Below are 13949 nucleotides of genomic sequence, written 5' to 3'. Positions count from 1 at the left end.
GGTGTTCGGAAAGTCACTGTGCACTTATATATTTATTAACATACAAAACTGCACAGTGACCTTCCGAACACCCTGTATTTATATAGCGAAAGAAAAACCCATTTACTGTTGTATAGTAGGAAGAAGGTATAGAAAATTATATTACTGAAAGAAAGCATAATTATTCCTTTTCGTAGAATTTCAACAATTGTCCAGAATGCTTCGCTGTATAAAGGCATTTGTGCCTGTCTTTGACATTATCAGTGGATGAAATTCAAACCAGCGAAAAGAAAAATACAAGACATTACTTCTTGGCAAAGACAACACCGTCATATCCAAGATAGTATCTAAAGCACAGAATCCCTACATATCCATCCACATACTATGTAGTTCAAGTTTTCTTTGTATTATTCTGAAAAATGTGACGAGTAAATATACTTTGAATTTGGCTGGTATTAAGTCTGTATATAGGTATATGTGTGTCCCAGAATATTATGCTTTCAGACTTTGACACATGTTTGACAAAACATGAAATCCAGTTTTTAATTGGTGCACCTGCGACTCGTAGGTTATCATGCTCATATTGTGAATTTGGGTGTTTGTGGATTGTATCCAATTGTTACAAAAACATTCTTTGTGATATTTGTGACGCGGATATGTTATAGGTGTGACGGTGAAATCCGACTGTTAGGGCAGATGAGAGTTTCCAAAAATTTAGGTGTGTGCTGTTGACTAGCTGATTTTCCCCTTAGTATATTATTTCAAAATTAGGGACTATATGCACGGTTAGTTATTGTGTAGCTTGGCACAAATATTTTAAAATAAATGAACAAATTGGTTTTTACTGCAATGCTTTTAAGTCTAAATGTTTGAATTCCAAAAAAAAGGCATAGATTTTTCAATTTCCTCAATATGAACACAAAAGTATGTCATAAAAGAGATTTTTGAAATAATAGATTGTGAGCACTTTGTTATAAAATAACAAGTTCACAGCAAGGATAGTGTTGGATTTTATTGCACAGAACAGTTTAAAGTCTAGAAGCTTCTAAGACGTGCCTAACAAACTATTTATTTGTTTTAGAGCAAAAGCTGCAAAGGGCTACCTGCTGTATCACCGGAAATAATCTAACCTTCAATTTTAACTTTGCAAGCGTATAAACTTACTGCTGTCTCACTGGAGGACATACATATGATGAAATCTTGTGGAGGCTACCTGGAAAAATGTCTACGTGAAGTGTATCTTTGCATGATTTACCTCGTTTCCAAAAAATAAACTCCTCAAGAGAGTCAATACAATCTTAAAATGGAATAACTAGCAAGTTGATTTTCATGCTGTACTGTCTGTCCAAATAGCGCTTCTTGTTAAAACAGTATGTTAAAACTAGTCATTCCACATGTTAATAAAGCATGAATGATTAAAAAACACGTATTAAAAATTGTACACATGATTCTCGTAACTTCTGTCAGGGCGATATCTCAAACTACTCGCATTTGCAAAAATTAGGAAATTAATGTCAAACAAAAATATTACACCATGGCCAAGCAGCCACCTAATAGGTCTCATGCAAATGCAAATAAATTAAATGTTCTAAAATGTGTATGTGGAAGATTACCAATAAGGTGGTTGTTCAGTATAGTTATATAATAATTACTTTACGAAACAAAGGTAAGAGCAAGAATTTCTGTAGTTTTCAAAGTAGCATGATCCGTGATGACGAGATACTCATTTGAAATGAAAATGTATTTTCAAGACGTGTGTTAAAATTTTAATTAAAATAAAATACAGAACAATGTTTCAACCTTCTTGGGAGATCTTCAGATTAATAGAGTTTGCAACTGACCATTGCGGGCACATGTCTGAGGAACAAGAGTGTATAGGGGTACAAGACTGTAGGGGGCGTTGGAGTTATATGCTGTGTTATTAATTAGTACAGGTATAAAGATGTTTCTTTATACTGATTCAGTTTTGGTTTTAATTGTTGTATAAATAGGGCTTCTTTGATTTTGTGTTTGCTTATATTTGTTTCACAGCTTAGTATCTGGGTGTTTTCTATGGTTACGTTGTGTTTATTTGATTTGCAGTGTTCAGAAACGTGTAAAGGTGTGATTTTTGTGTTTTAATCTGGTTTCCATTTATCTACTTGTTTCTCCAATATACAGGTTGCGGCATTGTATTTTATAAATAATATTGGCGTTGTGTTTGTCAGTGTAGTTTTTACATGGCATGGACTTTAGTTTTGTACCTGTTTTTGAATAAATTTGGTGTGTTAATAAAAGTTTTAATACCCATACCAGCTATCTTGAGAATACAAAGTGGCATGATCGTGGATGCCCATTTAGTAAGCGAGTCCTTTCCTTTAATGAAAGCCTGTTTTCAGTTAATATCAAAGAGCATCATTTTTCTACAACAGACGCCAACTTCTGATAACTGGTTGATGAAATTAACGTTGTAGAGAACTGTGATATAAAAGATATTTCACACTACGTATGGAATGTCGTATCATTCTATGATGACGCCAGGCTGCGAAAGGAATGTGGTATCATTCTATGATGATTAAGATATGATTATTTATAAAGCTAAGCCAAGAACATAATAACAGGCACATACCAATAAACCGATTTATTTGAGACACAAAGATAAAAATGTGGCTTCAATGGTTCCGAGAGTGTAAACTGTGGATGGTGTATGTAATAAGGTCTGATGAATCGCTTTACCTTCTTTACTTTACTGATGGCAGATCGAAGACTCTAAGTAATGCAAAACCTTTCGTTCAGTTTTTGTTGTTCTGAAAGTGCGGAGAACGATGGTGGTGAGAGTTTAGTCCGTCAGTTACTTAAAAATCATGACAACCCCATACTCATATTTGAAAAATATGGATCCAGTCTTCTTACTTGGCTAGCACATTCATCGGATCTTAATCCTACCGAGTGTTCTTGGAATTAACGCAAATGTCGCATTCCTCACCATAATCCTATGTAAAGTAATTGGCTACAATCCAATGAGACACCTTTCACCATACTGTGTTGTCTAGCACGCTGAGCCCAGGCTGTTTGTTATCCGGGAGAAATAAATACCGAACAACACAAACTGCTTACATCGCCCTAAACTAAAAAAATTAATATAGTAATAAGTGTTTGTTTGTTTGTGTTTGAAATTTGCTCAAAGCTATACGAGGACTATCTGCGCTAGCCGTCCCTAATTTAGCAGTTTAAGACTAGAGGAAGGGCAGCTAGTCATCATCACCCACCGCTAATTCTTGGGCTACTCTTTTACCAACGAATAATGACATTTACCGTCACATTATAACGCTTCTACGGCTGAAAGGGTGAGCATGTTTGGTGTGACGGGGGTTCGAACCCTTGACCCTCAGATTACGAGTCGAGTGGGTAATGAGTGTACCTTAGTAAATATACTGTTACTGTATTCTTACCTACAAAGTTTAAAATTTGTTGGTTCATGAGGTGGTTCAACCCGATTATAGGTGAGGCTCTTATTATGTGACTAATAAGTATGTGGATGTATAAATATTTTTCGGATAATTAGAAATATCTATTTACATAAACAATATTTATTCTGTCTCAAAACACGTTTAAGCTTTATTTGATTTATATTGGTGTGACTTTCATAAACATTCAATTTCCATTGTTTCCCTATCTCTGATATCTGATTTTCAAAACCAGAGATCCGAGACCAGTAATTATTTGTATTATTTCAAAGTGTCTTAAAACTTTTTTAAAATTATCTAACTTGTTGTCCTTTCTTGGTATTTTAGAAATATATCCAAAAATTATTAAAAAACAAGTTTCTGTTTAAAAAAGAGAGAAAAAATCTGCGGCTAGTGAGTGGCTATTGGCTAGTATTTTCGAACTACAGATTGAAAGATATGGCTTTGAACCGTGATGCAGTTAAACACGGTCCATGCTTTTCGTTGTGGGTACATTTATAAAAGAGGCAGCTAACCCTTTTTATTCTGTTTATAAAGCCGAAAAAAAAAAAGAAAAACATTATGGTGGCGGCTGCTGTTCGTTGGCTGTCTTTCACCTAGTCAGTATTTCAAAATCCGATTTGTGTATTTGATTTACTTTTGTATGAGGTGATGTTCAGGTTAAAAAGTCAACTTTTAAACAGAATTTTCAAAGTCTCATCACTAAACCAACATAAAAATTTAACTCTTTTGAATAACATTAATTGATTTATAGTATTATATCTAGACATTATTATGACAGTTTCGTAAAATCATTACGAAATTATTTAAAATACAATATATTTGTGTGTAATCTACGATACCCTTGTATCAAATTGATGATTTATGTTTAGAAGGTCCACTGGATCATAAAAGTAAGGCCCGGCATGGCCAGGTGCTTAAGGTGCTCAACTCGTAATCTGAGGGTCATGGTTCGAATCCCCGTCATCGTCCTTTTATTCATGGGGACGTTATAATGTGATGGTGAGCCCCACTATTCGTTGGTAAAAGAGTAGCCCAAGAGCTGGCGAAGAGTGGTGATGACTAGTTGCCTTCTCTCTAGTCTTATGGTGATAAATTAGGGACGACTAGCGCAAATAGCTCTAGTGTTGTTTTGCACGAAACTTAAAACAAACCATAAAATTAAATAAGTTACAATTAACGAAGCCCGATAACTTCAGCGCTTTTGATAAGTAAATCTTATGTTATTGAAATGGATAAAAGTTTAGTATCCAAAGTTTTCAGTTAGTAATTAAAAGCTGAAGTTACTTTAAAATTTTAAATATAATACATGTTGAATCCTCCCTGGTGGTCTCTAATGTAGATTATTTTCGAGAGCACCTCATAAAAGAATTTTAGGCTGTAAATACAAACATATTTTTTACTTGTGCGATTCTGTACTTAAAAATGGATTATTTCATATAACCGTTGTTATAGTAGTCGCGATTTTTTCGGTTTAATATCTGAACAGATGAACAAATAGTCTATCGAATAGCACAATAATAAATTAGCTAACGTGTAACTACGTTTATTGTAATGACAACTAAATTATTTCTCCATTAATTAATTAATTCTGATTGACGACAGTTAAGGATGGTATAGAATTTAAAGATGCTTCTGTTTGGATTCCATCCTCGAACTAGAGGTCTCTCGAAAATAAACACAAGAGAAATATGATCAATCTTACGTTGTGTGCAATTATCTAGTTACATATACAAGTCTACTCCACTGCTAAATGTACAGTCATGTGAAAAAGTTAGGACACCCTATAAAAGCCTGTGTATTTTTGTAACATTTTTGGATATACAGATATTTAATTTCAATTTCAAAAATACAGAGAGATTATAGGAACATAACTAAACAATTAAAACAGAAGAAAAGACTTTTCAAGATTTTCTGTAAATGTAATTCTACAAAAATGCACATTCTAACTGAGGAAAAAGTTAGGACACCCTACCCCCGAATAGCTAGTGTTACCCCCTTTGGCTGAAATAACTGCAGTGAGACGCTTCTACCAGTCTCTGACATCGGTCTGAAGAAAGTTTGCCCCACTCCTCAATGCAGAATTCATTCAGCTGTAAGATGTTTGAAGGGTTTCTTGCATTACAACCCGTTACAAGTCACCCCACAGCATCTCAATGGGATTAAGATCTGGGCTTTGACTCGGCCATTCCAGGACTCTCCATTTCTTAGTTTTCAGCCAGTTCTTGGTGGATTTACTGGTATGTTTTGGGTCATTGTTGTGTTGCAGGGTCCAGTTTCGCTTCAGCTTTAATTTTCATACAGATGATCTCACATAATCCTCAAGCACCCTCTGATACACAGTAGAATTCATGGTGGATTCTATGATTGTGAGCTGTCCAGGTCCTGCTGCAGCAAAGAAGCCCCAAACCATGACACTTCCACCTCCATGCTTCACAGTTGGTATGAGGTTCTTTTCGTGCTGTATTTGGTTTATGCCAAACATGTCCTCTGTTCTGGTGTCCAAATAATTCAATTTTGAACTCATCTGTCCAAAGAACATTATTCCAGAAGTCCTGGTCTTTGACTCTGGCAAACTTCAGTCTGGCCTTGATGTTTCTCTTAGAGAGCAAAGGTTTCCTCCTTGAACACCTCCTATGCAAGTTGTGCAGTCTCTTTCTGATTGTAGAGGCATGCACTTTCACATCAACAGTAGCCAGAACCTGCTGTATGTCCCGTGATGACCTATTAGGGTGTTTGGAGACCTCTTTTAGCATCTTGCGGTTTGCTCTCGGAGTGAACTTGCTTGGACGACCAGACCTGGGCATGTTGGCATTTGTTTTGAAAGCCCTATACTTGTTGACTATTTTCCGGACAGTGGAATGGCTGATTTCAAAATCTTTTGGGATCTTTTTAAATCCCTTACAGACTCATAAGCTGCTACAATCTTCTTTCTGAAGGCCACAGACAGCTCTTTTGCTCTCACCGTGATGCTCACTCTCACTTTAACAGTCAGGAGCACACCAAACTGTGTGAGGTTTAAATAGGGCAAGCCTCATTCAAAATCCTGAGTAACGCTCTTCTAGTCATGTGCAACTGGTGTGATACAACTGTGTGTGAGTTGAGTCATTTTAAGTGAGAATAAATGTGGGGGTGTCCTAACTTTTTCCTCAGTAAGAATATGCATTTTTGTAGAATTACATTTACAGAAGATCTTGAAAAGTCTTTTCTTCAGTTTTAATTGTTTAGTTATATTCTTATAATCTCTCAGTATTGTTAAAATTGAGATTAAATATCTATATATCCAAAATGTTACAAAAATACACAGGCTTTACTTGGGGGCTATCTGCGCTAGTCGTCCCTAATTTAGCAGTGTAAGACTGGAGGGAAGGCAATTAGTCATCACCACCCATCGCCAATTCTTGGGTTACTCTTTTACCAACGAATAGTTGGATTGACCGTCACATTATAACGCCCCCACGGCTGGGAGGGCGAGCATGTTTGGTGCGACCGAGATTCGAACCCGCGACCCTCGGATTACGAGTCGAACGCCTTAACACGCTTGACCATGCCGGGCCCCGTATGATTTAAGAAGATGGGCTAAATAATGGAAGTATCTAACTTTTTGTTCTCCAAGAGAGAAGAATGTAGACGTATCGCAATGTAACTTTACACTAACCTTTTCTACATCATTGAAGTTGTCTATATACGAATGGTGTGTTTTAAAGGTGATGTAACTATCAAGCTAAAACGGTCTGTCGTGCTTTCAAATAGAAACGATTAAATATTAACGTCTTTCTGAACCCTTTGTGACACGAACACCTACAATAGTAATTTATCGCAAGGCACAATATCAAATGTAATGAAACTAAATAATACAACCACGTCAGACAATCATAACAGAGGTTGAAAAGATAAACTGACAGATAAAGACAGACAAACATGAGTGTCAAGGCCACTTAGCGTCAGAAGTGTGCGCAGAACGTAATATTAGCATACTAAAACACAAACTTGACGTTAAGATGCTGTTGTTGTTTTTTAATTAAGAACAAAGCTACTCAAAGGGCTATCTGTGCTCTGTCCATCATGGGTCTCAAACCCGGTTTTTAGCGTTGTAACTCCGCAGACATGTCGTTGTACCACTGGGGGTCATTAGGATGCAACAAGCAATCTCTATCGAGACAGCTTGAAGGGAACTACGCTCTCAGTAAGAGCTATCATGATAATTCTTTGATTCAGCAATGTATAATAATACCATACAGAATGCGAAAGACAGAGTCAAGTGGTGTGAAGAACATAAAAAATTGACCGAAAATCAATGAACAAATATGATCAGATTAATAATCTTTTAGGTACTTTTCGGGCAAATGGGTGAGTTTATTTACGTGTGGTGGAATCACTCCAAACCCTTACAATCTTGAATATCTTGTATCATCATTTAAGCGTAATGAAAGGAATTTTATTCTGGTCTCCTTTAAGGAGACAATGTACCAATTCACAATGTCAAAAGAACACAGGAAAGAGTTTGGGCATCTGACTTGACCACTATAGTTATCAAACGCAGATGTTTTCATACCTCTGTGGTCAGATCTTAAAACTCATCTTCTAGGCAGGTTTCCACTAGTAACATCACTTCAACGATCAGTAGTTTTGAATGACTAATGGTAAAATGATCATTGCTTGCTGCACAATACCTTGCTTCATCAGTTTCATGTGCTGTTAAATTTTATACTGTTTGGTCCTGGAGGACAAATTTAAAACTGGTAAATAGAGTGCAGAAATAATCAGGTGTTTCCTTTATTTTGTAAACTTCTGTATGTATATTAACATCACAGATAATGTAATATACACTTATCCCATTGGACAGACTTGTCGATGACTCGTACACAATATCTGTGGCAATGACGATATAGGCTTGTACGTACACACTACGTATACTTATGTTTACATATACAAATTAAGTCATGTAGTTTCTTATAAATATTCATCATAAATATTCCATCAGAGCTCTTAGCAACAGCCATTCTTAACTATGTTACCTGTTAATATTCTAAGCATTACATTTATTAACTGTCTTGTTTTCTGTATATGTATGGCATGTTAAAATGATATTCTATCCTTGTCCAACTATATAGGCGAATAATAAGTACCTTCACAATCTTTTTCTTCAATCGGTAAGGCCACACTAAACAGTTTTCTCACTATCATCTGACTTACAAATCTCCATCTTTTATTTCTGATCTAATCAGTAATATTGAGCTTTAGCTTATTAGTGTGTTGAATATATTTAAGTGATCAATTCAAAGCTGCAATTCATAATCTGTTAGACTGAGTAGTCTGAGAATAACATAAGGACCACTTCAATATAAACCATACTACTGACATGTACCAATATCATATATAATAGTCACATTCGAACTAACATTCCTTCACTGATTGATTGTAACATCTCTTCTGTCATATGACAAATATATCTAGTTGTTGACAGGCAAATTCATGAGCGTCAACTAATGTTGACTTTAACAAGTCCTTATGTTCACATAAACACTGCGGCACGTCCAACCATACCTGAGCCACGGGAATATGTAGTTCTTTGCTAAAAGTTTGTTGAAAGTGGACATTTTATCCTGGTCATTACAGTTCAATTAACGAACTGTGCAACCATACAATGTTGATAATTCAGAGCATGTTTGCTCACCACATCAGATTCTTTTCACAATTCAGCAAATAACTGGTTGCTAAAATTAGCTCTTTGATCTTTGCGAATTTCTTCAGGTATCGTGAGCCATGCTATTGAATTATCAGTCAAAAGATCAGAAATGGACTGTACTATGACATAAATCGATAAATAAGTTTGATTAGCTTGATGAAATAGTCTATAATGAAGAGTATATATTTATTACCTTGTTAAGTTCCTGGAAGAAGACCAGTTATATCCAGGGATGTTTTCTGTGGTGAAGAACCTTGAACACTTTGCTAGAGTTTAATCTGTTTCAGCCATTTTCTACAACGAACAACACCCACAATGATCATCACGTTTATGTGGATGTATTAATAGATAGAGAAAACAAAGTAAAAGGAACACTCTATCAGCTTCCAGTTCTTCTATTATTTAAATTACAGACCACTAGATTAAGAACAATGGTTCAGCGGTTTTAATTTGTAATGCACATGCCACATGTAAGGAATCTGTGTGTTTTACATTTCTCTTTCCGTGGCAGTTGCACTTAACCTTGTTACATGGTTAATATTATCCAGGGTTTTGCGTGTTGTGATGGTTAGGACGCTAGACGCACAACCTAAGGGTCTCGAGATCTAAACCTGTTACTAAACGTGTTTACCCTGTCTATATCGTAGGCGTTATAATGTGATGATCAATCTCACAAATCATTGGTTAAAAATGACAGAAAGGTTGGTAGTGGGTGGTGTTGACTAGCTGACTTTTTTCGAGTCCATTGTATTTAAATTAGCTAGTTCTCAAGTAGCTTTGCGTGAAATTTGATACTTAAACAAAATAGTACAAACCATGTTAAATCTTGTCCTTCAAAGATTCTGAAGCAGTATTATGAGGACTATTTACCAGGGAAATTTTCACATCTTGCATGACAAGTCGTCACTATTACTACAAAGATTTTTTCCAGTTAGGTGGTGCCCAGAATTTTGATATTCAGTGAATGGATAAGACTTCAATATTTCTGTATTGTTGGCTTGTTTGATGGTGTATGATACAGACATGATTCTACAACAGTATTATGTCATGTGAAATAATCTCATCAATATTTTCAAGACTCATGAGCTGTTTTAGTCTATTTAGCCGAGGGAGTGGTTGTGGTAATAAAACTTTGAAAATACTTCATTTACAAGCAGTTTTGTTTTGGCATATAATATCTGTGTTCAAGAGCTGTCAATATATGACCACCACGTGTAAATTACATTTTCTAATCCATCTCATAGCTGGAGCTATACCTTTCTAATTCTGTTATCAGTGGCATCAGTATCTTGTACGAATGGACTATCTAATCTTTGATATATCAACACCAGAGTTTCGACTAAAGCACTCTTAAGTCAATTAAACATTCGCTCAGTCTGTTTAAAATATGGTTCAGCTCTAGTCACTGCAGACAACGATGTAGCTGTCTTTGAGAAACTGGCCACAAAACGTAAATAATTTCACCCAAAAAACCTAAGAGACTGCAGATTTTTCTTTTGTTAAGCTGTAGTCTTTGTAAGATCAGTAGATACTACATCTCTTCTGTTATGTGAGATGGGAGTTATAAACTGTTTACGTTAAGCATATAGCAGAGACAGAGTGGTTACTTAGAAAGTTTATACAACTTTTGGGAACGTTTACAATGAAAGTTTATAATAAAAAGACAAATGCTGATGATGCAATCATCAAGTCTTTATTTGACCAATGAGAAGGAACTATAAAATAAGTAGGGTTTGGTTTGCTTTGAATTTCGCGCAAAGCTACACGAGGGCTATCTGCGCTAGCCGTCCCTAATTTTGCAGTGTAAGACTAGAGGGAAGGCAGCTAGTCATCCACACCCACCGCCAACTCTTGGGCTACTCTCTTACCGACGAATAGTGGGATTGACCGTCACATTATAACGCCCTCACGGCTGAAAGGGCCAGCATATTTGGTGTGATGGGAATTCGAAGCCGCGACCTCGGATTACTAGTCAAGCACCTTAACCACTTGGCCATGTCTCAGAATTAAATTACTCATATTGGACATGGACCATCGATAAAATATTCACTTTCAGACCCGATAGAAGACTTAGTATAAGTATAGTTTGTGAAACTATTGTATATAAACCAATATTTGTAATAATTGTTATGATAAATTGTATTGTTGTTTGTTTATTAAAATACATTTTTTGTGTTAACAAAGAAAATTGTGTGTATCAATTTTGTTGGCAAATATGACAAAGTTAATACATATCGACATTTTATTAACTTTGAAATTCAAATTTCCGGTTATTTAAAATCTTAAGAGGTAACGTAACGTATGTAACATGATAATTCGGAGACTCATCCGAAATAAATTATAATACATAACACTAGTAATACAGTTCAGCAGGTTACTGTCTACAATCATTTTCATGATGTGCAAAATTCGTCACAAGAGTTGTCATGGGAGCATTTTCTCTCTTCTAATTGGTGTAACTATGAGTTACACGTTTGACGATGTGGCTAAAAACTAAGTGATTTTCCATATCATTTTATATTTCACTTATTGTTCTCACGTAACTTACTGTGATATTACTTGTAAACCAGCTATAGTTTTATTCATTAGTTAGACAGTGGTCAAAGTGTAGCGGTAGGAGCCGATATGCATATGGTTAAGTAAAAAAAAAAAAAAAAAGGCTATGTAATATATAACTACCAACAATAAAGCTATACTGCTGCAAAACACCTCACCGCGCCACCCCCATCCGTCGGGTTTACACAAAAATACGTTTGACTTCGGTGTATTTGCAATTGTAGCATTAGTATGTTTCACCTCAGATTAGTGTATTTATTCTCTGGAAATATGCAGCCCTTCACAAATATAAGCATAGAGCCAACTTTCTCAAATCACGTTAAACACTACTGTTAGCGTAAGCGCAAATATTATCAGGCCGATTGGAATAAACACCCCAGTTATATATCTTTTCGTATTATATCGTTTTCGTCCTTTTTTCTTTAATAGAGACATCTGTTTGTTTATTATGCTGTTGATATCAAGCGCAAAGCTACCTAATGGACTATCTGTACCCTATCCACCACTGGCATCAAAACACGATGTTTAACATTTATAAACATTCAGTTTTTCGGCGGAGCCACTGGAGCGTAGAATGTGTATATTGTTGGTGACGATTTATATTAATGAATGTGTTTTTAATACAGCGAACATTCAATCGCCTGTTTGAATCATATGCTGTAAAAACCAAAATAAAAAATACGTTGTTTGTTTTTGTTTATAACATTGCAAAATTATATTCAATATATTTTATAACATTAATATAATTTTAGTAATGGTGAGAAGATAGGGAAAATGTCATTTTAACAATTTTGTGGACGTTACTTTAGCGTCAGGAAATTAAATATATACCAGTGACTCAATTTGTTGTGGAATCAACTAAAGTACGCTGTTGTCCGTGGTGAGTTCAGAATGTCAGAGGTTTATAAGTTGAGCTACAGGCTTCGTACACGTAGTGTGTGGTGTTGCTAACTTTTTGACATGCGCAGAAAAGGAATTCATCCGGGCGGCGGCCGATCGTACTAGTCCTAACCGTAAGAGTTGAGAGGTGTACTGGTATTATGTGGGATCATATGATGTGTTATGCTGCTAACAAGTAGTTGAAGTTGTGTTACTATCACCAGTAGCTTACTTATTGGAGACCGTAAATATATAATATTATCTTTCTCCATTACTAGTAGTATTAATGTGAATTGTTTTACACCGTTGTAACAGTTAGATATTCAAAATTTGAAACTTTAAGTCGGTTACATGTATATTTTTTGTCCGAAAATTTAAATATTCGTTGATTAGAAAATTTCGCGAGTTAAGTGTTATTTAGACAAAAACAAATTATAGGTACCGGTAACTGTAACTTCATTCTGTCTGCAATATAGTAATCTACAGGCAATATTAGCGACATGGCGGAAACAGTCACGATGGACTTTAGTAAAGATCCTGAACTGAAATACCTTGTTGTGGACAGAAATGTTGGAATAAATGATCCAAGTATTCAGGCAGAATGGACATCAAAAAAGTTGATATGGGTACCTCACGAACAACAAGGTTTCGTTGCAGCAAGCATCAAAGTGGATCGAGGTGATGAGATGGAAGTGGAGATTGTCGAGACAGGAAAAAGATGCATTGTTAATAAAGATGATGCACAGAAAATGAATCCCCCAAAATTTAATAAAGTGGAAGACATGGCAGAGTTAACATGCTTGAACGAAGCATCTGTTCTTTACAACTTGAAAGATCGTTATTACTCAGGTTTAATTTATGTAAGTAACCACTTCTGTGGAATGTAGATTTATTATTATATCATTATCATACAAGTTAACTTATTTTTTTCATAACAGTCTTAAACGTATGTCTTTGGCTTTTAAACCGTAACGTTTAAAATATAATATTAACGTAATTTATAACATTTATCGATTTACAGTAAGTTAACTGTTAATTTTAAGTTCTTAATTTTGATTATGTGATCAAAATTATTTGTAAATTAACTGAAATAAATTGATTTTTCTTATCAGAATATCTAGGCTCAAACCACAAAGCGACCCAAAACTTTTTCAGCTGCTTGAATTCCAGTTTGTTATTTGATACAAGTTTTGTATGACAGAAAGTTTGTGTTTTTATGTCTCCAACTGCTACTCATCTTGCGTACAAAAACATTTCTATCTCCATACCTGTAAAAGTTAAAAAAATCGCAGCGGAAGATCGTTGAATTTGTGGGTTCATTAGCTGTTGACGCAGAAGCTGCACGAAGTTGTGGAAAAGTCAAAACTAAAGATAAAATTGGCTTAAGGAATAATAGTAGA

General features: G+C 35.4%; 1 pseudogene across 1 annotated transcript in view; it reads left to right on the top strand.

Moving 5' to 3' along the window:
- The first annotated feature begins 12577 nt into the window (after positions 1 to 12577).
- Positions 12578 to 13949, top strand: part of LOC143255233 (uncharacterized) — a 175113-nt pseudogene continuing 173741 nt past the window's right edge. Inside the window, exon 1 of the transcript XR_013030474.1 lies at positions 12578 to 13409. The product of XR_013030474.1 is annotated as an uncharacterized LOC143255233 (transcript). The remainder of the gene's footprint in view (positions 13410 to 13949) is intronic.

This window comes from Tachypleus tridentatus, chromosome 7 (assembly GCF_004210375.1).
Source record: "Tachypleus tridentatus isolate NWPU-2018 chromosome 7, ASM421037v1, whole genome shotgun sequence".
Taxonomy (NCBI): Eukaryota; Metazoa; Arthropoda; class Merostomata; order Xiphosura; family Limulidae; genus Tachypleus; species Tachypleus tridentatus.
The sequence above is the reverse complement of the archived record's forward strand: the minus strand, read 5'-3'. Positions and strand labels throughout refer to the sequence as shown.